Source organism: Tenrec ecaudatus, chromosome 1, assembly GCF_050624435.1.
Source record: "Tenrec ecaudatus isolate mTenEca1 chromosome 1, mTenEca1.hap1, whole genome shotgun sequence".
Lineage (NCBI taxonomy): Eukaryota > Metazoa > Chordata > Mammalia > Afrosoricida > Tenrecidae > Tenrec > Tenrec ecaudatus.
In genome coordinates, this window is record NC_134530.1 from 105,576,746 (window position 1) to 105,602,536 (window position 25,791).

Below are 25,791 nucleotides of genomic sequence, written 5' to 3' on the forward strand. Positions count from 1 at the left end.
TTAGCAACCAGAAGCGTAACCCTGTGGAGTGCCACCGAACTCACTCACTGCCGTGGAGTTGCCTCTGACTCCCAGCGGCCCCAGAGGACAAAGTGGCACCACTCGCGTGGGTTTCGGAGCCTGTCAGCGTCCTGCTCTCTCTGCATGCAGTGGCTGGCGAACTGGAATGGCTGGCCTTTGGGTTAGTTCCCCAGCGTCATCCACTGTGTCACCAGGGCCCCTGAAAATGCTGCGTGGGGTGGGGGTTGAGGGGCGTGCAGTGCAAAAGACAAACATTCGGAGAAACCCTGCCAACTACTACTATCGTGCGCATTGAACACACGAGGAAAATGGGGGACCCACAACACCTGCCATGAAGTGGACTCCGACTCATAGCAACTGTCCGGAACAGAGTGGAACTGCCCCTCCGGCTCCCCAGTCTCATCGTTCTCCCTTAGAGCAGTTCAGTTCCTAAGCTACATGCCCTGCGACATGGCGACCTCGTTGATCTCAGAACTGGAAATCAGTCCAGGGACAGCTCTGCCCCCAGGGCAAGCCGGGTTATCCCAACGCTGTGCTCGGCACCCGGCGTCCTCTTGCTCTGCAGCCGCTTTTCATGCGGGGTGGGGCTCTCCGGCACCTCCCAAATCTGCCCCTCGTAGGGTACGAAGCCCTCACTGTGGAAAGTTCCAGGAGCAATTCCTACTCGGGCCAAGGCTTGAGTATTTGCATTTTAAGGTTCCTGCCAGGAAGTTCCCAAAGGATTGGCTCTCTGCAGTGGCGTTTCAGGGTCTTATAGGGTCGCTGTGAGTCGGAATTGATTTGATGGCAGTGGGTTTCGTTTGGTTTCCAGGCCTGTGGGAAGCAATTTAGACCTGTGTGCTTTGCAGGCCCGTGCACAGGGCAGCAGATCTGCAAGCCTGCAAGTTATGTGTTTCCATCTGACCCTCCTGACTAGAGTCCCCTGCTGTTACTTTATAAACTAGATCTCCACTCCAGTTTCTCCGTGCAGCAACTGCAGGGAAATTCAATCTTGAAAACACATTTTCTAGTAAACATAGGCGGCTGTGAAAAACACTCTGTGGTTGCTTTGAAGGAATGGACTAGACAGCCTGGGCTTTTTAACCAGGGTTTCTGGGATCAATTTATCAGCAGTGAGTGGATTCCTTTTTCTTCTTCCCAAAGGGCCCATGGAAGATAAAGAATATAAGCAATAAAACAAATCAGTCAAATTTACATTTAAATGCTTCCTTTCCAAGAGCACCTGGAGGAGGGCCCTCCCTCTAGATAATCAGGTGCAAAGCAACACAACCACACAAAAGCACACTCCTTGCTGTGGAGTCTGCTCTGACTCCTGAGTGGCCCTATGGACAGGGTAGAACTGTGCCTTTGGGCTTTTTCAGGCTGTCCATCCTTATTCTACTGATGGAAGGCCTGGCCTGTTTTCCTTGAATCAGCTGATGAATTCGAACTGCTGACCACGTGGTTAGCTGCCCATATGCAACCTACTACCCCACCAGGTCTCCAGATATGAATGCATATCCCAAATGCACCCATCTCTGGTCAGAGGCAATCGGAGTGTGCATCAGTTCTCCACAGAGATGCCAGCAGTGAGCGCTGAGGTCATAGCACCTGGCACAGGTGTCCCTCACTCGTGGCCTCTGGTTCTCAGGGAAAGCAGGAACTATTCAGAGTCAGTGTCCAAAAGGGAAAAGTGATCACCTCCTCACCGTTTCAATGCCAATCACATGCGAGTTTGAAGCGCAGAAACTTGCCTTTGGGTTAGTAAGATAAAAAGTAGTAAGTAAATGTCTTTCCATTGGAAAAATTTCCTGGGCCCCAGCTTCCCCAGTGCTAAAATAAAAATCATAAGAATGCCCACCACAAAGGGTGTCATGTGGATTAGATGAGGGGTCGCTTTTATTTGATTACTAAGTAGACATCTTAAAGGATAATGATATAAATGATTCTCATGACTAGTTGAGGACCTACTATGTGTTAGGCACGGTATTGTCTGCCTTAGACAGCCTTTCCTTCTAATCTCCATGGAAACCTTCCAGGTACCTTCTTTATGTGTAAGGCCCTTGGTTTACCACGGTTTGAGGGTCAGTTGAAGCCTAGAGGGGAAGAGATGATCTTCTTATGGCTAAAGCCTCACTGCTGGTTTACAATTGATCTATAATCTCAACTGGATTATGAAACTCTTAGAACTAGGGAGAAAAAATGGAAAATACATGTCTCTTTAGGATTTGTACATAAATGCAATTTTCTGTTTAATAGACAGTTTGCTTAAACAAGGCTCAGTCATAGTTTTTAGGAAGCTCAGCTGTTGCCTTGCAGATTCATAAACCCAGCTAATTAAACAGGCATAAAATAGTCATTTTGATCTTGTCAATGATTGTTGAAATAGTGGCAGGCTCCTGACTTAGTGAATGTTCAGTGAACAGAATCCCCGGTACCTTGTTAGGCATACCCCAAAATTAAAGCCTGGCTTTTGCATTCAGAAGGCTTGCATCTCAGTTGGGGAAGGTTTTGAGAGAAGCCATCACTGGTATAGAGGTGTGGATGGGGCTGAGCTTGGTGGGGACTGGGAATGCACGAAGTCAGAGCCAGGTTAGGTGTCGGGAGAGAAGGACAAACGGCCTTACCTGGAGTTGGTGATTCACTTCAGGCAGTCAGTCTTCCTCTGAGAAGAAGAGATTTTCCGTGTTAGTGGGAGGAGGTTGACACAGCTGAAATACCTGATCTGGACTTTCTTATGTCAATCCACGCCTGGTTTTCTAGAAGAATGGTGGAAGTTAATTGGGTATCCTAGGCTAACAATTCACAAGACAATCACCATAGTCTGAGGAAAGAAAACCAGTTGTAGTGTTTTAGGACCTTTTCCCATGAGCATGCAGAACTTTCCCCACGAGAATGCAGAATAAAATGGAAAGAAGTTACAGTTTCTCATCCACCCATTTGGTAGAATTCTTGCCTTCCCTGTGAAGACCCATGCTTGGCACATCGTTCATGCACTGCCGCCACCCGTCCTCTGTGGCAGCTTGTGTGTCCCTGTCAATCTGAGCAGGTGTCTGTATAGTGCTTACTTCCAGCTTTCTGATCCACAGTGGCTCATGGGACTGGCATAGAACTGGGCAACATTTCATTCCACTGGGCATGAGGTGGTTCTCTTGCAGGACTGACTCAAAGGCAGTTAGCAATAACATAGTCAGATGGGGGAAGGTACATACTCAATATTTTCCACCAACCCTTTCTGTAAATGAAACATTTCCTGCTTTTGGATGACTTATGTTGGGGTTGATTAATGATAATGGAATAATGGAATAATATTACTTTGCATTTATAAGATGCTTTTAACTTTTCAAAGTGCTTTCCCATATTATTTCTTCTGGCAGACTGTCATACGGACTTGGCATGGATGGGGCTGGGTCACGACCAGGACTGGCCTGGGCTCTGGGAGCTTGGCCTCTCTGCCACTGCTCTGAGGGCGGCCGTCTTCCCTGCCTAGACTCTCTGAGTCTTCCTCTCCATTCCCGCACTGTGCTTTCTCTGTGCTGGCCTCCCTTGCCGTTGCCTTGCACTTCTCCACGTATCATGCTGTGCTCTTCGGAGCAAAACTATTACAGACATCTAATAAATAATAAATTTCATTGCTTAGATCAATAAACTGCATGATAAGAAGAGGCCATTATGGAGCATGAAAAATGCACAAGAGGATGCTCACAGCATGAGTCAACCTTCAGCCAGGGGAAGCTGCGTTTCCTGAAACTCCAAAGGCCAGACAGGGGCATTCTGAAGCCTTCATTTGTTATGTCCATAGACGTTTTGTTGAGTGTCTGTTGCCTGCAAAGCCCAGTGCTGGCAATTGCACATGTAGAGACACATCCTGTAGCCAGGAGCTCAGCATGCTTGACTGCGAGATGGATGACGGATCCGTCGCTCATTGCAATGCAGTGCCATCCCCTCTGGAGACAGAGTTCGGAGAGCTCGGTGGGAGAGGAAACAACTATGCAGAGGAAGGCGAGAGAGAGAGGTTCTCCTTAAAGAAGACCAATGAGCTTCAACCGTGAAGCATGGACAGGGTTTTTTTTCTTTTCTCAAGTTGGTTTGTTAAAGTAGGTGTGACATAGAATGGTTTCTCTGGGTAGGATATAGCAAGTGAAATAGTGACAGCTTGTACACATATTGGCATGTCTAGGGATTTTTTTTTTTGCTCAGACTTCTTATCAAGGCATTTAGAATCTCTCTCAATCTCGCATAAGTTATGTCACCAGCCTTACCTTCCACTAAGCCTACTCCAAGACCTTGACGATGTACTGTTTGAAAACTATAGGAAGCCCAGTCAGCAAAACGCAGTAAAATGATTCTTTGGGTCCAGTGTTCTTGGTCCTGGGGGAGCCTTCTGCTCATGTGACCTTATCCAGGCACCCTAGCAGGGAGAGTCTGACGGGAACTGGCCAGGGAGGGCAGCGACACACAAAGCGACCTTTACTTCAATGATACTCTTCCTTCTAATGAGGAATTTTTAACCCCAATCAGCATCCTTGAACCTAACCAATATCAAGACAGTAACCAGTTTCCACAGGAGGTAGGGGGACAAGGGGAAGGCAGCCTTGGATTCTCCTAGTTAAAAAAACTCAACTCCAACCACAGATTTGTTATGAAATCTAAAGAAGGAAGCCATTTATTTTTGTGTCTCCCTGCTTCTTTTACTGGCCCATGCATCTCTTTTTCTTCTTTGTGATGATGCCGTTAGCTGCCATTGCAGTAGCTCCAGTGAATCACTGCTCTGCCTGGTCCTGCACCATCCACAGGATCGGTTGTGGATCAGACCATTGTGAGCCAAGGGTTTTCATGAACTGATTTTTGGAAAGAGATCGCCAGGTCTTTCTTCCTAATCAGTTTAAGCTCAGAAGTTCTACTGAAGCCTGTTATGCAGACCAACATCGAAGCCTCCACTGGCAGATATCTGGTGGCCACACATGAAGTCCGTTGGCTGTGAATCAAATTCAAGTCTCCGATCTAAACCCACTGTTCTCCAGTTGCTTTTGAGCCATAGCCACCCTGGAGGACCGAGTAGGACTGCCCATACAATTCTCAAGGCAGTAAATCGTCATGGAAGCAGTGACTCTCTGACCTTGCTGTTAGCAGCTGAGTGCTTTACACACTGCACCACCAGGGCTTATTCATTTCTAAAATATGCCACTGAGTTATACTGAAAATCAATGGGGATAATGACTGTCCTCATTTGTAATTGTAGTGTCCAGGAGAGTCCCACCGTCTGTCACTGTGGAGCCCTGCAATATGGTCAGTGTGAGTGGCAATGTGCTGTTAAGATGTCGCAGACTCAGTAGGAGAAGAGAATGCCCTTTCCTTTTTTTCATATTGCTTATACGATGAAATGATCATTTTTAAGATATATTGGATTGAATGAGCTATATAAGAAAAAATCTCTTGCTTCCTCTTTTGAGAAACCTATCAGAACATATCTGCATGATCAAACCTTTTGAACCTGCTGTCTCCCCACACCTGTAGTTATAACAGCGAGTCTCGCCTGGATCTAATCTAAGGAAGCTGAAAGCAATTAGTGTCTCTGGAATTCAGGAAATCGGTGTCCATCTAGCAATCCCTACTTAAAGGCCCTTGCTTAGCTGATGCTTTCTTTAATCAAATCACTGCTCCTGTGCGTCTTGGGGGAGGTAAAACCAAACAGTCACTAGCTTATACTCAGCTGTGCTTTTTTCCTTTGTTTTGATAGAATCTGATCCATGATTTTGGCTGTTTTACATAAAGAATGTTTTTCACGAGTGCTCTCTTGGAATCAGATGCTCATTTCCTCTCCTCCCTCTGGTCCTCCTCCTTTTTATCTCTGTCCGCATCTCCATCTTCTTTCCCTTTCTCTCTCTTCTGGGTATTCTCTGGTTTGCCTCTTTGCTCCCTTTGTTTGTTCAGAAAGACAGAAAAGAAACTGTCCCCTTTGTGGCCACCTAGAAACCAGAAGTCACTGAAGATCCATTTTCCTATGCACTAATAAATTTCTTCCCAGTGTACTCATTTACCTTCTGTTCATATGGCTCCCAAGATTCTCCTGAAACCAGTGTTTCTTGCCCACCTGCTGGATGGTAACTGCTAATGTTCCCTCTCTGGAGGCGGTGACCTCTTTGCCCACGGGCACGCGCTGCGAGAGGAGGGTACGTGCTCACTCGTTCCTTTCTCTCTCCCCCTCCCTCACTCCCGTGCTCTCTCGTGTTTTCTTACCTCTCTTACTTCAAAATATTACCTTTAGAAAGATACAACACAATTAAAATCCAAGGATTTTTCGTATACTCACAGAACTGATTGTACAACCATCACCCCCGTCTTATTAAGAACATGTTTGTCAACTCCAAAAGCTGTGTGCTAGTAGCCACTCCTTATTTTCCTGCTCCACGCTCCTGGCAGCCACTAATCTACCAAAGTCTTTATGGATTTGCTTATTTGGATATTTTATATAAATAGAATCATATAAAATATGGCCTTTTGTGATTGTTTTCCTGCTCAGTACAATTTGTTCTGATAGTCATCGACTTATAGTATATATCAAGAATGTATTCTTTTTTATTGCTAATTGATATCACATTGCATGAATATACTATATTTTATTTCCCTATTCATCAGTTATTTCCACTTTTGTGGTATTACAAGTAATGTTTTCTTAGAACATTCTTGTCCAAATTTTTGTGTAGACATATGCCTTCAATTCTGCTAGGAGTTTCAACATACCTAGTGTTTTAGGGGAAATATATAGTGACCCATTTATTAAGTCTTAAACAGAACAAAACAAGACAAAGATGAAAATGAACCATCTGGATGAGGAAGACTATTGTTACCACGGATAAGAGTTCATGTCCTGCAGCAGCAGAACCAAATCACTAACTCCGAGTCTGAGAGAAAAGGAGAAATCTATTAGAAGGGGACACCAGTAGAGAATCAGACAGCAGCTGCAGGGCGTTCTGATAGAACCCTCTTTACAGCCACAATCCATAGGGATTCTATATGTTTTGCTTTGGGATTTACTCTCTGGGGGAGTCTCATACAGATCATTTACATTCATTCAGGCTTCAGGATAATCCTGAAAAAGCAAACAGAGCAATAGGTTTTTAAGTGTTAGTCTCAGGATGTCTCTGATGCCTAGCCAGAGAGCAGGATTAGCCTTTTGGTCCCTAACCAAATAAGAGAGTATTCTCAGAGTTATTTGGCCCTTCCAGGTGACTTCTGCACCCCACCTGTGTGCCTCTGAGCCATGTATCTATCTAGTTGTAACAATTCCACAGCGACTGAGATGAGCAGCAAAGCAGCCAGGAGCTGACTACAAACAGGCAGTAGATTTAGTGGACACCGCCCATATGGGGCCATAATGGCATCCAAAGGATTCATGGTCATGCCGTCAACTTATAAAGCATGGAAAATACAGGGAATTCACCACGGACTCATGATTGGTGGCAGGTCAATGAACCACAGTCTCAGAGGTGTCCCCCAAACTGGGGAAGGGACCATGATTAGGATACTCACACCATTGGTGATTAGAAAAGCTTGTAAGATTGGTTCAGGGCCTTCTGACGACCTTGGTCAGGGTATCCTTCCCCAATGTTAATTAAGAGCATTCTCAGGCAAGTTCTTTTTTTTTTTTTTGACATACAACTCCAGATTTTATTTTTATTTCTCTATTTTTAATACTAATAAATCAGTTTATTGGGGCTCTTACAGCTCTTACGACAATCTATACATCAATTGTATTGAGCACATTTCTACATATGTTGCCATCAACATTTCCAAAACATTTTCTTTCTACTTGAGCCCTTGGTATCAGCTCCTCCTTTTTTCCCCTCCTTCCTCTCAGGAACTCTTGATAATTTAGAAAGTATTTATTTTAATATATTTTTGAATCATTTTATTGGGGGCTCAAACAACGCTTTTTAAAAAAAACATTTTAATAGGGACTCATACAACTCTTATCGCAATCCATACATACATCAATTGTGTAAAGCACATCTGTACATTCTTTGCCCTCATCATTTTCAAAGCATTTGCTCTCCACTTAAGCCCTTTGCATCAGGTCCTCTTTTTTCCCCTTCCCTCCCCGCTCCCCCTTCCCTCATGAGCCCTTGATAATTTATAAATTATTATTTTGTCAAATCTCCCAGGCAAGTTCGTGAGGCAATCCCCTTTGGTCTGGCCAGGGGAGTCCTAATAAACCGCATTCTGCCTGAGGGCAAACTTCTTACATTACCTGTCAGTTATTTGGAAGAACTCACTAGAGGCAGCCTCTCAAAATGGACTCAGGGCTTCTACTGTTAACAGAAGCTTTCTTCACATTTAGCACTTAATGCTTTAATACAATTCTAGTAGCGGAGTGTTGCCTTGTGTGGCAGCTCAATGTTTAACTTTTGGAAGTGATGCCATCCTATTTTCTAAAGCAGCTGCACCATTTTTATAATCCCATCTGCAATGTAGGAGAATTCCAATTTCCCCACATCTTCGTCAACACTTGGTTTTGTCTGTATTTTGTGTTTTTAATTTTAACTTTCCTGGTGTGTATTGGAGAAGCGGCTGTATAGAACAAATGGCTAAATAATCAGTTTACTGATTGAAAGTTTGGTGGTTCCAACCCCTGAAAGATCTGGCAATGTGCTTCTACAAATTCACAGCTTTGAAAACCCAAAGAGAGTAGTTCTAGTCTCGTACACAATGGGGTCCCTTAGAGTTGTGTATATGAAACGGTTTTCTCATTGTGGGGTTGATTTACATATTTGTAATAATTAATGATGTTGAATGCCCTTTTATGTGCTTATCGTTCATTTGTGTATTTTTGGAGAAGTGTGTATTAAAATCTTTTTACCCTTTTTCTAATGTGGTAATTTTTAAATTGCTAGGAGTTCTTCATTTACTTTAGATACATACATTCTAGATAAAAGAATGAAATGGGTGAAAGGGGTATGGAAATGTTTCCCTCCACTCTGGGGTTTTTCTTGTCCTTTTCTTGATGTCCTTTGAAAAGACAATTTTTCATTGTGATGAAGCCCACATTACCAATTTTTTTCCCTTTTGTTGCTTGTGCTTTAGGGGCCATATCTTAGAAACCATTGTTGAAGCCACCTACGTTTCTTCCAGGTCTTTAAAAGTAGAGCTATGCAAAGGAAGGTGGTTTGTAATTTCTAATCTGCCCTTGGCAGGTCTCAATGGCTTCCAGACTACGTTTTGAGCATGCTATTAAAGAATTTCTTCAGTCTTATTTCAATAACTAGCTGACGGAGTGAGGAGGGCCCAGCTGCTAGGCTTTTGGCCACCGCAGCACTCGCTTTAATCAGACAATTCTCACCCCTCTAGTCTTTCTTGCTAATGGCTTTGTAAGGGAGAACCACCAGCCAAGTGAATTAGACTATGGCAAGTCCCTTCCTGCTCACTCTGGACTGTCTGTTAATCATGGGAAATAAGCCGAGGTCTTCAGCCAGGAGGGAGCCTGAATGTCATTTACAGAGGTGAGAGAGAAAGAGCTCCCAAGGACTCTTCCCAGGACTGTCTGGAAAAGAGACTTACCTCTATTCCTTCTCAGGCTCCTTCGGGTCAGCGTGCTTGCCAATGCCTGCCACACGACGGTGGGTCACACAGGGGGTCTGCCAAGGGGTCTGTCCTTGGTAGCTTCTACTCCTCAGAAGAAATAGCACAATAGGCCTAGGAACGGAGTTGAGAGAATTTGCTAATAATGTAAGATACACTGCATACATTTCTAACAGGACATTCTGACTTTGTCCACCACTCAAAGTGCTCTCTCAAAGAACAGTCAAGATCACCAAAAACCTACTGTCTGTCAGAGCCTTGACCTTCCAGCATGTCTGTCTTACAGCCTTGACCTTCCATCATGACTCCAACCTTAGATTTTACCTGCCAACCACTCACCCTTACATAAAAGCCTAGAAATACAAATTTCACAGTTCTTTATGCGAATTTTCCTCCTACCCTAATAAATCTATTGTCCTCCTTCAATCATGGCAAAAAACACCCACCTCAAATTCTCCCGTCTTCACTTAAACACCATGAATTCTAGCTTATCTTTCCTCCTGTCCTGTCCTGCTGCCTTAGTTCATATTCTGATAACCTCTTTCCTGAATACTACAATATAAACTTTATCCATACCCAATTCACCCTCTAATCCATTGTCTACCTTTCTATCAACATCGTTTTTCTAAACCATGAACTTCATCTGAGTAGTTTTTTCATTCAGACATCTTCAGTCTGAACTTCATGACTGAGAAAGAAGGCTCAGCACTCTGTGCAGCCTCTTTCCTCAGCCTGGCACTTTGAGTCTCCGTCTACCCAGGTGGGAAGTGGGGAGGTCACCTCTGGCGTTGTGTCTCAGCAAATCGATGGCACCTGGAGATGGCAGCTGTCTTCTCTGAGCCTCATCCTAATCACACATATATCTCACTCTGACTTCACCAGCCATGTCTTTGTCTATATTTGCCTACTTCCTGGAATGCCTGTTGTCTTTTTCCTTTTCTATGCCCCTCCCCCCCCTTTCTCTCTGCTTGGTAAACTGTTACTCATTCTTTAAATTCCTGACATGCAGTTAACTCTAGAAAGTCTTTCCTGTTATTCAGGCTGTTTTTCATAGACTTTTGTTATGCATCTTATCACCTGTATATAAAGTTCACATGTTTTCATTACAATTCCTCATCTTTGCCCATTCAAATCCATTCCACAACCATTTGCTCATTTTTCTCTCTCTCTCAAGTCTCTCTGTGCCCCCAAATCCCACCCATAAGCCTCTGAGTTCTTCACTCAGCAATGGCTGTCTGGCCTGAAAGAAGTGATGGTGGTGTAGTGGGTTATATGTTGGGGTGGCACCCACAAGTTCAGCAGTTCAAAATCATTAGCCTCCTTGAGGTAAAAAGATGAAGCTTGTACTTCCTTGAAAACGTCCATTCTCAGAAACCCACAGGGGGGGCTCTACTCTGTCCTCCATGGTCCCATGACTCAGTGGACGCTGTGGCTGTGAGGTGGGGTTTTCATTCCATCTTGTCTGAGAAGTACCTGGGTTGACATTTTGGTTGCAAACAAGAAAGACGGAGGTTCTACTCGATCTAAAGGCACCTGAGAGGAAAGGGCTAATTATCTACTTCCATAAATCCACCATTGACACCCTAGAAAGTACAACTCTACTTTAGCACCCAAAGGGTCACCCTGACTTGAAGGCAATTAGCATGGTGCCTCACTCCAAGGAGATGCCCAGTGAAGGTCATAATGAAGAAATGCACTGGACCACATTAATTAAGACATCTTACCCATGTATGCACAAAAGTCCTCGGGTTTCAAATTAGCTCACCATGTGGCTTAAAGGTTATTCAGAAGCTGATTTTGTTTTGGAGATTGGGGAGACCTAGTAGGGGAAGGAAAAACACAACTCAGAAACAGGAAAACCAAATCGGTGTGGGGGGGTGTGTGTGTGAGAGTTTTGAGTTGTATGGAATGTCCCGAGGGTCAGGGTTCACAGCCAGAGGCCCCAGCTGGCGCTGTGTGGGGCCCAGCAGCTTCTGCAGTGCTGCAGCTTGTCCTTCTGCGGGTGGCTGGTAACGCGCTGGTGGCACTGCAGGCTCATGATTGTAAGAACCTTTGGAGTGTGTAGGGATTTGTGACTTCGCCTGTAGGTCCCAACTTCTTTGAGCACCGATGTCCTTCTCCACTGTGATACAAAACTCCTTGAGAGTGGTGTAGAAATGAGTAGGACCAGTGTGTGCTATTTAGCTCAATCCTTGTCAAATACTTGGTCAAAATGAGTGAGCTATTTCTTTCTTGTGTTTGAAAGTGGACATGTATGTTATATAACTAGTCAGAAGAAAAATCGAAGCGATATTTCTAATATAGCTGACCAGGTCTCTGTGACTAGCTGCCTCTCTTACTTTGTGGGCTGGCCCAGGCTCTCGCTCCTGAGCACCACTGACTCTGAGAGAGAGAGACTATGAAAGCTAGCAAGCAAAAATTGCACAAAGTGAAATTCTTCCTAGAATTTATCCTTGGGGTATATAAATAGCAACGTCCAAGGCTATAAAAAAAGCTGAGAAATGCTGTTATTGCATTTAAGAGTTTCCTTTCTGTGATATTCAGGCATTTTGATTTAATTGGTAAGCTGTTCCGGGAGAGCGTTTAATTTGAATGAGGTTTGGGCAGTGGAGGATCGTAAGGCAATCTCTCCCGGACCAGTGACTGCTGAGGAGGCCTACCTGAGGGCCTCCTGTCAGAAATAAAACCACTGTCTGTTGTCACAAGCCTATCGATCAAATTCTCTCTTTGTTGGTAGGCCTCTGGGGGTGGGGGTTAGAGCAAGTGAGATTTGACGGCTTCCGGATCGTGCTGTGTACTTCGTGCATTGGATGTGCTTGAGCCGTCTGTGCTGGAATATTCTCAGTATTTCTGTAGTACCAAAAATACAGATGTACGTTTCCCAAAGAATGAGAAACTGAAGGAAATCCAGTGTGGAGAAAAGTGGAATTTTGCCTTAAAATAAATATCCCAAATCCTTTAGATCCCAACTTAAACATTCTTCTGCCTCATCCTTCCATCAGTAAGTTCAGGCGGGAGGGGGGGCGCCCAATAATATCCCCGATTCCCTTTTTGAAGGTGGAAGTGGAGATCAGTGTTTGCTGAGTTTCCCCACAGTCCTGAGCCACAACATCACAACATCACTGATGCCCTGTGACTTGTTCGAAGATGGAGGAGCTCATTTAAAATGGGAAGCCTTGCACTATTAAAGCTTCACCTGAAGCTGAACTGACAGAGAATCAAAGCTTTCTGAGAGCATGACAGAGAGAGATTGATTATGCCAACACTCGATGTCTTGAGAATGTTGGAAGCATCGGACTTCTTTATTGTATTCCACGACGGTGCTAGAACGTGGTGGAATTACAGAGTCCTTTCACCGTTTCTCATCTGAGATGGGCTCAGCTAGAACATACTCTTTGTAGCAAGAGCTCAATGCCTTTACAGTGACCCTGATGGTCAAGGTGATACCCAGTTAGATGCTTACCTGGCCCCTGTGCGACCCTTCTAGCACAGAGAATCTTTGCAGGTGGCTCTGACTTTGTTCACTTCCAGTATTCCATCTGAGGGCCTGGGCTTCTGGGGTCCAATCAGTTCCTTGTGCTCTGACTTGCTTCTTCCGTGGGGATTCTGTAGAGGGCAGTGTGCAACGCACGGATTTGGGGATCTTACCTCCCTCAGTGGCTGGTCAGTAGTGCAGAGGGAAAGGATGGTAGATGAGCTCGAAGCTCCCTGTGCAGGCAGTAGTGACCCGGAAGGAGCTCTGAGTATGGGTTTGGCTGTGTTCGTTTTCTCTGTGACCTTGGCAAAAACGTTTCTCTCCGCGTTTGCACGTGGAATCGTGAACATGGTGGCAGGAAAACTTGGAACCGCAAAATGCTATCCAAACGCAAACTTACTGTGAACAAGCCGATTCCAGCGCACATCAATCCAATTGGACAACACAGAGCTGCCCGGTGAGGTGTGAAGCCGGCTCTCTGATGGAGTAGAAAGCTTCATCTGTGGCCAGCAGCCCAGTGCATAACCACGATGCCACCGGGCTCCTCATGAGGTGCTAAAGAGAGGCTAAAATATATTACTTAGTGCATGGCTAGCCTCAATATTTCTATGCAGAAGTGAATCTGAGAAGATGGCATTCCAAGGCGACAAGAAGGAAACAAACGTTAAGCTGAATATTAGTGTGGCCACTGTAATTAAAGAAGCTGCTATAGAATTAGGGACTCATTCTTCATCAGGATGGCATAATTGTCTCGTGCCAAGTTTTTATTCTTCTCTCCCCATTCAGTTTGTTAGAAGTCTTTCTTTTTTGATGACAGAAAATGACAATTATCTTCGTCTTGTTTTGTTTCCACTTTGGGTACGTAGTGGGCAGAGTTTGCATTGGGAGGAGATGTAAAGGGCTGAGTGAACCTTTTCTGGTGTGATGTAGGGGAGAGATTACCAACTGCAAGAAGGCACTGGCGGCTCTTTGAGAAAAGCTTGCACCAGGCCTGGGGTGGAGTCCCAGCCAGCATTCCTTATGAGCAGCCGCTGCCTGCTTCTCAGTAGAGGCTTATGTGTTACTATGTGACTAAACAGTTATCAGTAGAGTTTCCAGACTAACTGGGACTAGGAAGAAAGGCCCAAGCACATGTAGAAAATCTGCCGTTGAAATCCCTATGGATCACAATGTGTATGAGTTCCTGGGAGTTGGGGAGGTGATCGGATGGCAGCTGAAAACACAACAGCAACAACAACAGCCCTCTACGCAGGCTTAGTTTTAGGACGGTTTCATAAACATTGGAAGCCTTGTTGTTAGTGACTTTCTGACATGAAAACACTCCTGAATTTTATATCTGGCTGTGTTGACCTATGATGGTACATACTCTCCAGGGTCAATTTTGCCCTCCCTCCTCTCCACGCGGTCGTTTGTGCTTTGGAGGAATACAAGCCATTGTTTCAACAGGGTTAGCTCGGACAGTGAAGCGCTAGATCTAGAAAAAGCGGTGCTCATTGAGGTCATCTAGCTGCACATCTGCAGATCTAGGGGCCGCATCTGTTCTCTGTGTTGCCTGTGCCACCAGACATTTCCACTGGTGCAGATAAAAAAGAGCCAATGAAATGCCTGTCTGAAGAGAGAGAAAATGAGATTAGTGTCCGAATCTCGTGGCGGGTGCAAAGTGGCTGAAGAAGGCTGACTTTAGCCTCCGCCTGGGTTTGCCGTGACTATACAATTTAAAGTTAATGACCTTTAACTAGCTCTCGAGTGCAATGTGCTTCTGTCCTGGTTGCTCCTTATTGTCCGATCCCCTACCTGTTTTACTCCTTGGTTGGCTGCTTGGTGCCCGAATGCATTGAATTCTAGACCCCTTGTTAGAGATTGGCTGCGTGCGTATGCTAAGGACTTAGTCTTCTTCTCTGGCGTGGCAGGAAAAGATATCAATTCTAGGACAATAATTGGAAACTAAAAAAAAATACCCCAAACCCACCTCGTTGCCCTGGAGGCCATTTCCGTTCTGAGTGACCCCCTCCAGGGCTGCCGAGACGGTCAGTCTTTACGAGGGCAGGTAGCCTCACCCTGCCAGAGCTAGCTGGGGGGTTGGACCCACTGACCCTGGGGTTCAGTCCAATGCTTACCCAACAACCACCAGGACAGCTAAGGGTAGAAAGTAAAAAGGATAAAAGCAAAAAGCAATATAAAAGGCAGGAAAATAAAATCAATATCAAATGCATTTATCAGTTCAAGGGTCTCTACTAAGGAAACGGGAAGGCAAACACATAGAGCTACAGGACAAAAATGAAAGAAAGCATTTTTGTTAAAAAGATACTGGTTAAACAATAGCACAAAAACGCTCATCTGGAATTATGAAACGCTCTCAAGAGTCACACTTGCTGCCTTTGTCAATACTGACTCACAGTGACCCTCTAGATCAGGGCAAAACGGCCCCTGTGCCTTCTAAGACTGCAAGTCCTTAGGGGAGCAGACACCCTCATCTTTTCCCCGCTGAGCAGCTGGTGGTTTCAAACTGCTGACCCTGCAGTTAGCAGTACAACACATACATAGCCTATTCTGCCGCCACGGATTCGTAAAAAGCTAAAAGAGATCCAAATATAACTTGGCAAAATTGAAACCCTAATATTTTACAAAGAAAACTTTAAGGTACTTTATAATAGTGTGTGTGTGTGTCCATGTATGCATGTATTTCTACTCTGTGCACACGTGCACTCTTTGACTCTTTTACAAAGTTTCAAATAACCCTGATGATTTCAAAAAGGAAAGACAGTGGTTATAGCCTTCTCTCCTTTCCCTTTCCCTTCCTTGGAATAAAAACCAAAACACCAAACTCACTGCCATACAGTGCACTCTGATTCACAGCTGCCCGAGAACACAGGGCAGCCCTGCCCCTGTGAATTTCTGAGAATGTCACTCTTTCTGGGAGTAAAAAGAAAGCCTCATCATTCTCCCTTCTTTGGAATAAAATCCCCAAATCAAGCTCACTGTCCCAAGTTGATGCCGACCTCTAGCAGCCCTGTGGGACAGTGAGGAGCTGCTTCCTTGAGTTTCTGAGATGACAAGTCCCTACCGCAGGACAAAGCCTCCTCTTTTCCCCGTGGGCCAGCTGGTGGTTTTGAACGGAGCTGCCTTTCACTTAGCGGCACGGCACCCAAGCACTCTGCCATCAGGGCTCCCTGCTCTTTGGAATACTTGCAATTAACTGGACTGCAAATCTACTCACTTTTAAAGATTGTCCTCCTTTTTCAAGAAACTTCTCAGGTAGGAGGAGGTCTGGTATTTGTATTATTCCTTGGAATCATTACATAAAGACACTGAACTATTAAGGTGGCAAGAGACCCCATTGTGTTTGTTGAAAGTTGTTGTTACGTTCCAACTCATAGGGACCCTGTGTACAACAGGACACACTCCCTGATCCTCTGTCATGATCACCATTGTGTTTATGTTTGAGCCACTGAGGCAGACGCTGTGTCCATCCATCGTGTTGAAGGTCTCCCCCCCGTCTTCGCTGAAAGTAGCCATGGAAATATGGGCTAGTTCTTGAACAAGGTGCTTTCCACCTGTGGAGCTGTCCGTTCAAGTGGCGTCATGAATGGCATCCTGCTGTTTTCATGAGTTTCAATTGTATCATCTGAAAATAAAATATAAGCCCATTTAAAAAATGAGAATTTGGGGGAGGTGTGGATAGTTAGGTCAGGGCGTGTGTCTGTGAGTGTGCTTTTAGTAAGAAATGCCCCTATCTTCTCTGCTAGTATTTATTATGGGTTCACAGGATGACAGAAGAAGTCTCTGAGGAAATAACTCAGAGACTATAAAACTTGGAGCATATAATATTACTTGCGACTTCTTTCTGTCTTTTTTAATCGCTGGGAACTTGAGAAAGCAAGTGCTGTGTAAGTTATAAAGGGACACAGTACAGAGTGATTGCATAGGGATGGGAAAGTACCACAGCCACAAAGTTAGAATCAGAGTGATCGGAAGCATTCACAATGCTCTCAATATCCTGTCCACGTGCAAGGCTACTGATTATACTTCTGAAGACACTTACAGAACCAGATGTCTGGCTGGCACTTGGTTTTGATGAATCTCCAAATCTTAGCAATGAGACAATTTGACAGTTATCAGGAAGCAGCTACTTATGAGTGAGCCTGAGAATTTTCTTTGCTGTTGGAAGTATAAAACTCTCACAGGGAGGCAGTGCACCCTGGACCATTCTTAGAAAGAAGGCCTGGGAGAAATGTGGTATGAACAGCACATTTTTAAAATGGGCTTTTTGATTAAACATTGGAAGGCGTTTTAATACCTATAGGGCACAGATTTTATAGTCACTAACCAAAATGTCTTGGTAGGTCTGAATTTATAGAATTTCATTTTATTGGAAAAGCATTCTGAAGAATTCATACCATGATACCGATGATGCTTATAATAGTGACTCTAAAGCCTGAGTGTACATCAGACCAATTTGGTGGCACCTGCGAAGAGCCCGTGACCAGGTCGTGGACCTGCAGATTATAGTTCAGTAAATCTGGATGGCGCCCGGCACCCTCATCTTCACTGCGCTCCACGGGCAGTTCTGGACCATGGTCGTGTTTGCTGTTTTGGAGAGAAGCTTCTTTATTCCATGGAATTGTTAGGCTTTTTTTCCCCTTTCTTATCTTCTCAGTGACTATTTTAGTACATCTGTCCATCATTGACTCTTTCATCGTCCCCCTTTTTGTCTGTCCTTTGCTCTTTGGCCTTAACGCACTGTTCCCTAATGAAGGCGGGTAGCGGCTAAAATAGACCGAGAGTCACAGTTGATAGAAGCAGAGAACGATTGGCAGGTTATTCTGCTGAATGATATTGGGGAGGGTGGAGGTGGAGGAGGTGGGGTAGTATGGGCGAAGCCTAATGAAGTTAGTTTATTTTGGACCAGTGTCTTTGTCCTCTTGGTTGTTTTTCATTCCTTCGCATGGAATCTCATGCAGATGAAAGTGAGGCTGTGCAGCTGGAGGCCCTGGCCATTCAGCCTCCATCTGGCAGCTGCCCTGGTATCTGATCCCCCCCCCTCCGAGAGTATGAACCTGTAACTGCTGTGGCAGACATACATTTGTGTCCCACTTCGAAACAACAAGCATCTTGCAGTGGGTTTTCATGTTTAAACAGTCCCGTATAACTGATACATCCTGAAACCAAAATTGGCCTTAATGAAAATGATTCACATATAACAAAGTTTTACTGCCATAAACCTGTCTCCAATTTTTATATTGCAATTCAATTGTAAAATAAGAAAAGGAGCTGTGTTGGATTTTTTCCCCCGGAAGACATCCACTCAATAAATGTTTATTAAGCCCATACTAGCTATGGCATGATTCGTTTCATAAAATGCAGCACATGTCCTAACCAAACGGCATAATCCTTACACTGGAAGGCCAGACGTCCTCATCCACCACTGCTTCCTCTGGCCCTTGCCGCTTCAGCTCTTGAAAGGAATGGGCACGTTCAACACAAATGGGTTTCTATCTCGGTGATCATTCCAGAGGCGTCAGGCCTTCAGATTTTGCTGGAGAAGGAAATCAATTTTGCTGTCACTTGAAGGCTCCCCTGGGATTAAGCAATATTGGAAGAAGCAATGTAATATAATGTCTACTTTCAGGGGTTTGGATTTTTCTTAAAAAGTAAATGATCTTTGACTTAATTCAATGTCTTCGTAGTGTTTTTTTGTAAAGTCATGCATCACATATGTCCGTGATGCAGTCTGGGAAGTCAGATGCTCCATGACTTGGACACCGTGTGAACGCCCTAGCATATCATAGTCTGGTCCTGCTTTCACTTCAAGCATTTTTTCACCCATGCTTCCTGCCTTAGCAGTGATCTTCGAGGTGCTGAGACAGACTCAATTTTGGGTTTGATCCTCCACCTACACCATTAGCATTTTCTTTGCATCTCATACAAGTCCCCTCTGGCATTTTCATTTGTCTTACAGTGGAGCAAATCCTTGTGAACCTTTTCCCTGTTTATGAGGGTCATCGAGATTGTTGAGTGGACAGGACTAACATGTGAGCAATAGCATCCACCGATTGTCTACCTTCTTGTTTAGTAACCTTTTGTTTCACTTTCAGATCGATACCTTTCTTCAGCCTCTTGCTGTTGACTCACAAGCACTGAGTTTGCTGGGTTTGGGAGCCACGGTCACAATAATGTTTTCAAAACAAAATTAAACAGAGAGAGAACACTACCACATCCGGGGCATGTGCTCTACATAAGATCCAGCTGCTTCTGAAGCGAGCATACGCTATGACATGGCAAATTTTCAAGACAGGAAAGTAGAGGAGAGTATGTACATAGGAATTCACATAGGCATTCATCTGTCAAGATCTAGAAGCGAACTTCAAAAAGTTCATGGAAAATGAAATGAAAAGTTAAAAGAATTTTCCCATAAACTTTTTGAAATATTTTAAAAATGTTTTACAGGTTATATATAAACTGTACCATATGCCTGGCAGTGAAGTTGTTTTGGATACATGAGACACAAGATACACATGTTGTGTACTAGATACACATGTTTGCTACACACTGTTCTCTGTTTGGGAGCTCTGAACTCTGACACGATGTCAGGAGGAACCCTGGTGGCTTGTGTCCACCTCTCTTTGGGTTGCCAATCATGACATCACCAGCTTAGAGGCACCAGCCAGCTGCTTCACAGGAGAAGGATGAGGCTTCCTGCTCCGGTACAAATGCACAGGACCAGAAACTCTAAGAGGCGGTTCTACCCCATCCTTAGAGTGTTTCTGTGCGTCTGCGTCTACCCGATGGCAGTAAGTACTTTTGAGTTATTATGGCGTAAGACCACGGGTGTACATGTGGTAGACATGCCCCCCACCCCAAGGGATGTCACGTGGTGCACGGCTGTAGATGAGGTGTTGCAAGAAGGTTAGTTAGTTCAATTCTAACTCAAAGGTTGGCTGTTTGAACCTACCCAGCAGCACCATAGAAGAAAGTCCTGCAGATCTGCTGCTGTAAAGATTTAGCTCAGAACAAGCTTATGGAACAATTCTCCTCCGAAGCATGTGGAGCTGCCATTAGTCAGATATGACAGCAGTGAGGTGGGTTTTTTTTGTTTGTTTTAATTTGAGGGGAGTGGGTAATAGGACTGGATGTGCTTAGCATTGGGTGACTTCAGCACTCAATGGCCAGGCAGTCTGCTTGGAAGAAGGGTCTAGTATTACACACCCATGGAGATGAAGGAACTGAAATCACCAGGTTACATGGCAGACCAGGAAACACAGCACGTCTTTTGGAATGTGCTTCTGACCTTCAAAGAAACCCTGTTAGCAACAACAGTAACAACGGCAAATGAGGCTTTCTACTGTGGTACAAGTTTACAGCCAGTGAAAAGCAAAGAGGGAGTTCTACTCAGTGGTGGGTCGTCTGGTCATTATGCATCAGAATTGACTTGATGACAGTTGGTCTTGGTTTTTGTTTGTGACCCTTAAAATTTCCTCCCTCTAAAACGTTCTGGTGAAGGGAGGGCATTGAAAAAATTCCAAGCACGTTGAAATGTGGTAAGAGTGACTTGTTCTTGTGACAAGATTTATATTCTCCCTGCCTTTTCCTCATTTAGGAAAATAAAAGATGCATGTTCCAAAAGAATACAGAGTTATGATGCTCAGCTGAAATGGTCATGACTCCTTAGATGAAGAAATTAAATATGTAGGTGAGGCACATCAGAGTGAAATGTTCTGGGTTACCTTGTGGTTACAAAAATCAAATGAAGCAATGGGAACTCCTAATACCAGAAAAAACAATGGTCTGATCAAATGGACAAAAGACTTTAGAAACCTAATGTAAGGCATTGAATTCCTAAACACATGGACTTTGAGAATAGATCTTGGATCAGCAAGCATTAGCAGGATCTCATTTGAGTTATCTAAACTATCTGTCTCTATGGTAATATTTATCATATGGATTCTTGGGTGGGGGAAGAGAAACACTTAGCTTAATGACTGGAACCTAGAAAATGACCAATACATTTTAACTGTTATCACTACCACCACCAGCACCAGCACCAGCACCAGCACCAGCACCAACCACCACCTTCACTTCCACCACCATCATTCTTGAATAAAAATATAGTTGTGGGTAAGCCCATCATTTACTACCAGCGTCTCTCTCTTCCGGTCCCTGAGTATTGCGAAGAGTTTGCACTCAGATATTAATCTACACTGTTTGACCGTAAATAGCTCAGGTGTGGAAGAAAGTCCTGGTGTCTGTTTCCATAAAAAATGCTGCCAAGAAGACACCACGGAGCAGCTGTACTCCGAGAACGGATTTGATAGAGTTGGACGGCAACAGTGAAGTGTAGCCCGACAACAAGAGCGCGCAGTGGGTCCATTGCGAATGAACAGCATCTAGAGACCTTAGGTGCCCATGACCTACAGCAGGGGCTCTCAACCTTCCAATGCTGGAGCCCTTTGATACAGTCCTCATGTGGTGGTGACCCCAACTGTAAAATTATTTTCATTGCTACTTCATAACTGTAACTTTGCTACTGTTATGAATCATCATGTACATATCTGATATGCAGGATGCATTTTCATTTTTGCAAATCGAACTTAATGAAAGCATAGTGATGAATCACAAAAACAATATGTAATTATCTATTGTGAAATTTTTGTTTCTAATGACAAGTAAATGAAATTTTGTCTTGAGGCATGGTATAGCATGGGTAACAGTCTTCACACCAGGTACTTGTATGCGGACGAACCCGCCTGGAGACAGAGAGGAACGGTGTCTTGGTTCCTAAGACCATCAGAAATAAGTGTTTTCCAGTGGTCATAGGCAACCCTCGTGAAAGGGTTGTTTGACCCCCAAAGGGTCGTGACCCCCCCTATTGGAAACATGGGATGACCTGGCATGAGTTGCAATCAACTTGAGGCTATTTGCTTGGCTGTTTTAGGTGAAAATGGATTTCGTTTTTGCAGTAGCATGCTCACTATGGGTGGGTTTGTGTTATTTGCTCGGGTTTACAAAACAGGCTTTTCCAGAACACGAGGAAACACCCTTCAAAAGTATCATGGTGTCCCTGTGGGTTTATCTATCTTGGGTTTCATATGCGGAAAGAGGGAGACCTCTGAGGACATAACACCTCTGAGATCCACCCTAATACGAATAAACAGAAACAAAACAAAGCAGCCATAAATACAGAAACCAAAAGGGAGACAATGTCGAGGAGTCCGTGAAGAAAACGAATGTTTGGTAACCGACTATGGTATTAATTGTTCAATTCTGCTGGATGTGATTGAACTATGGAATGATGTGATATATGTATTAACTCCCAATTAATAATACATTAAAAAATAAAAATAATTTCAAAAACAAAACGAATTGTATTCAATTGTATAGCTGCTTGAGGGTAAATGGAGAGGCAGCTCTCTGTCTCCTTGCCTCTGTCTTTATCGGACAAAGGTGTGGAATAGCCGGGCCATGTCCTGCGAGCTCATTAACTCACCTGCTTCACAGCTACAGCGCCTAAAGACCTCTGGGTGATCCGTGACTGTGGCAAGCAGGACACCTGGGAAACCCGGCCTTGCATTTGGAATAGTTCAGGTTTGAAAATGCAGGAGGGAAGCAAGCCAGGCAGTTAGAGAGCACCATGTGGCTGCCTAATCAAAAAATGTTGAAATGGAGTGATGTTGGAATAGGAAATCAAATGTCATTTATTCACCGGCCCACGCTTTCACAAGTACCTTCCTGGAAGCTGGAGCGCGTTCTTCAGTGTGGTGGCCTTTTAAATGTCACTCTGCAGAAGGATTTCTGTTTTCAGTGAACGCTGAGTTTTAAGGCAATTAGAGAGCAGTTAAAGGAATGTTGTTGCTGTGTATCGCTGTCCACTCTGACTACTTTCCACCCTGTGGCACAGGTTAGCTCCATCCCACGCGGTTGCCTGGACTCGGTTCTTTAGGAGAGCAGATTCCCAGGACGTTGCTCCCTTCGAGCTGCGGACCTTGCCAGTAGCAGCTCAACGCTGAACCAGTGTAGCACCTGGCCTTCTTAAAGTAGTACCAAATCTAAACCCGCCGCCATGATGGTGGTTTTCTCGAGTGTCAGTATTCTGAATCGTGATGGGACCAGGCGGCCTCTTCTTTCTCTTGCAGGGCAGCTCTTGGGTTTGAAGCAGCCACCAACCTTTTGGTTAGCAGTCTGGTCCTTCCCCACAGGACCATGTGGGAACCTTCATTAAAGTCCGAGCCTCTGTCTAAAACATCTTGACACAGAGTTGTTAGCTGCTGTTGAGTCAGCCCTCAAGATGCAAGGTACGGGAGAACTGTATTGTGCGACTCCGGGGTTTCAGAAGCTGATGTTCTTACAGGAGATCTCCAGGCCTTTCATGTTAGTCCATCTTAATCTGCCGAAATCTGTACAGTGTTATAGCAACATACTAGCATCCTGAGTATACTGAGTGATGTATATGCTTGAGGTCCACTGGTGGGGATTAAAGGTTGGGTCTCCTGTGTGGAAGGCGAGCATTCTGACACTGAGCTATCGCTGTCCCCCTTTCAGTGAGTTACTTCTCTCGAAACATCAAGGAAGTAGGATTTAGGAATAAGTGATTTGCCCAATCCACCTAGTTAGTAGGAATGAGATATGAACTTGGAACAGTGAATTCAAAACATGTGTTTGTATCTATGTCATTATTTTTCATTTATGTTTCATAGAGTATGGTTTCTACTAAAAGGACATTTTAGTTTGAAAAAAAATCAAAATAGGCCTAAAGAAATGTAAATATTAGACTCAGATTAAATTTAATATGCTACCCTCTTTCTCCTTTCACTTGGATTTATTTTTTTAATCTGTGTTTTTAAGGGAGTCTTTAAAAAATTTTAGCAATATGCCATGAACATTCATCCAACTCAACACATATGTTTCCTTTTTTAATGACTGCATAATTAGTTTGCATATGCTAGAATTTATTCAACCAGTTCTTTTATTGGTTTGGAATACATCTTAATTCATTTGATCATTCTTTGATTGGTGGCCATTCAAGTTATTTTCAGTTTTGTGTCAATTTGTTACATTTCCCATCCGAGAGCTGTGGTTGTCTGCCTCTCAAATTCTATGTGATAAAGAGGAAGACTGGTGCCTCATACAAAGGCAACGGTGGAGAGCTCGGAGGTCAAGTCAGTCAGACCCTAGCTGAAGTCCTGGCCCCATCACCCATTGGCACTGTGTCCCTAGACAAGCCACCCATCCTCTCTCTCAGTTTCCTCATAAGAGAAATCAAGGACCAACAACAGAATGTGTTCAAAGGGCTTAGTATGCAGTTGGTATGGAGCAGAGCTGAACGACAGGAGCAGCTGCCATGGCTGTTACCCTACAGAAACTTCCTCTAACTGGGCCTTAAGTTTGGGCTCTTGGAAGGCAGGGATATATCACTCATATTTGTCACACGTAACAAACACTCCATATATATATATATATATATATATATATATATATATATATATATATATATATATATATATATATATATATCAGAGAAGATTGAGCAGTCACTACTGTCACGGTTTAGGCAATATTTGCCCCAGTCCTCGTCTGCCTTGACTCTAGCAAGGAGAGCTGCGCATCTCGAGAACACGTGGCATCCTGAGTCTGTGCTGGTCTAAATAGTCTGACCAACGACCCGGTTTCTCCCAAGGGAAGGAAGGAGACAAGCGTGACGTTTTGAGAGATCTTTCCTCATTGTGTTTGTTTTTCCAAACTGTGTTTTTGGCCCCAGTGTCTGAGCTCTCATCTAGCTAGCCCTGTTGCTGTCAGTATGATGATGTGGTGCTAGGTACTGTGTATTGAACAGTGAGTATGTTGTAGAATAATGTGCCCAGCACCTTTTATGGATTACCCCGAGTCAGCACAACAATCCACTGAGAAAGACACTCTCATTATCCCCATTTGACATTTGAGAAGGCGTAGGCTCATGGATAGGATTTAAATTCTCCCAGATGGTAGAACTCTAACTCTAACCTGGTTCTTCGGGACACTAAGGCCACCATATGCAATTCCGTAATATGCTGCTGTGTCTGTATTTTAGTGGACTCCATTTTTATGAAAACACGTGGGAACTGAGAAAATTAACCATAATCTTAGGGTATTAGAAAATGGATCTATCGAGGGGCATAGGTAAGATTATTGCTTTGTCAATCATGATGGACCTTCTTTGATACTGATATTTGGATCATCCTCATAACTTATTAATAATAAGTATTAATGAATCAATAAGTGTTTGCCCTGATGGAGTTGTGGTTACATGTGGAGCTATTAACCTCAAGTCCAGCAGTTCAGAACCACCAGCCACTCTTTGCGAGAAAGACTAGACATTCAATTCCCGTAAAGAGGTAGAACTCAGAAACCCATAGGGGCAGTTCTACTCTGTCCCATATGCTCACCATGAGTCAGAGTTGACTTGATGACAGTGAGTTTGGTTTTAGTAAGTGTTATGATAGAATTAATATTCAAAATAATAGACTGGCTACTATGTATAGGATGAGATTTTCTTGTGGTTGTTAGCTGCTGTGGTCTTGCCCTGGGTCTCATGCACAGAGGGGTGAAATGTTGTCTTTTCTTGCACCATTCCCATGATTGGTTGTGATCTTAGAGTTTTTATTGGCTGATTTTTTTTAAGCAAATTGCAAAAACTCTCTTCCAAGTTCCTTTAGTCTGGAATTTTTACTGAAATCTGTTCAGCATCATAGCAATATGCAAATCAC

At 44.0% G+C, this 25,791-nt stretch overlaps 1 protein-coding gene across 5 annotated transcripts in view; it reads left to right on the plus strand.

The window, feature by feature from the left end:
* ST6GALNAC3 (ST6 N-acetylgalactosaminide alpha-2,6-sialyltransferase 3) overlaps positions 1 to 25,791 on the plus strand; it is a 697,085-nt gene that overhangs the window by 189,639 nt on the left and 481,655 nt on the right. The window lies entirely within an intron of this gene.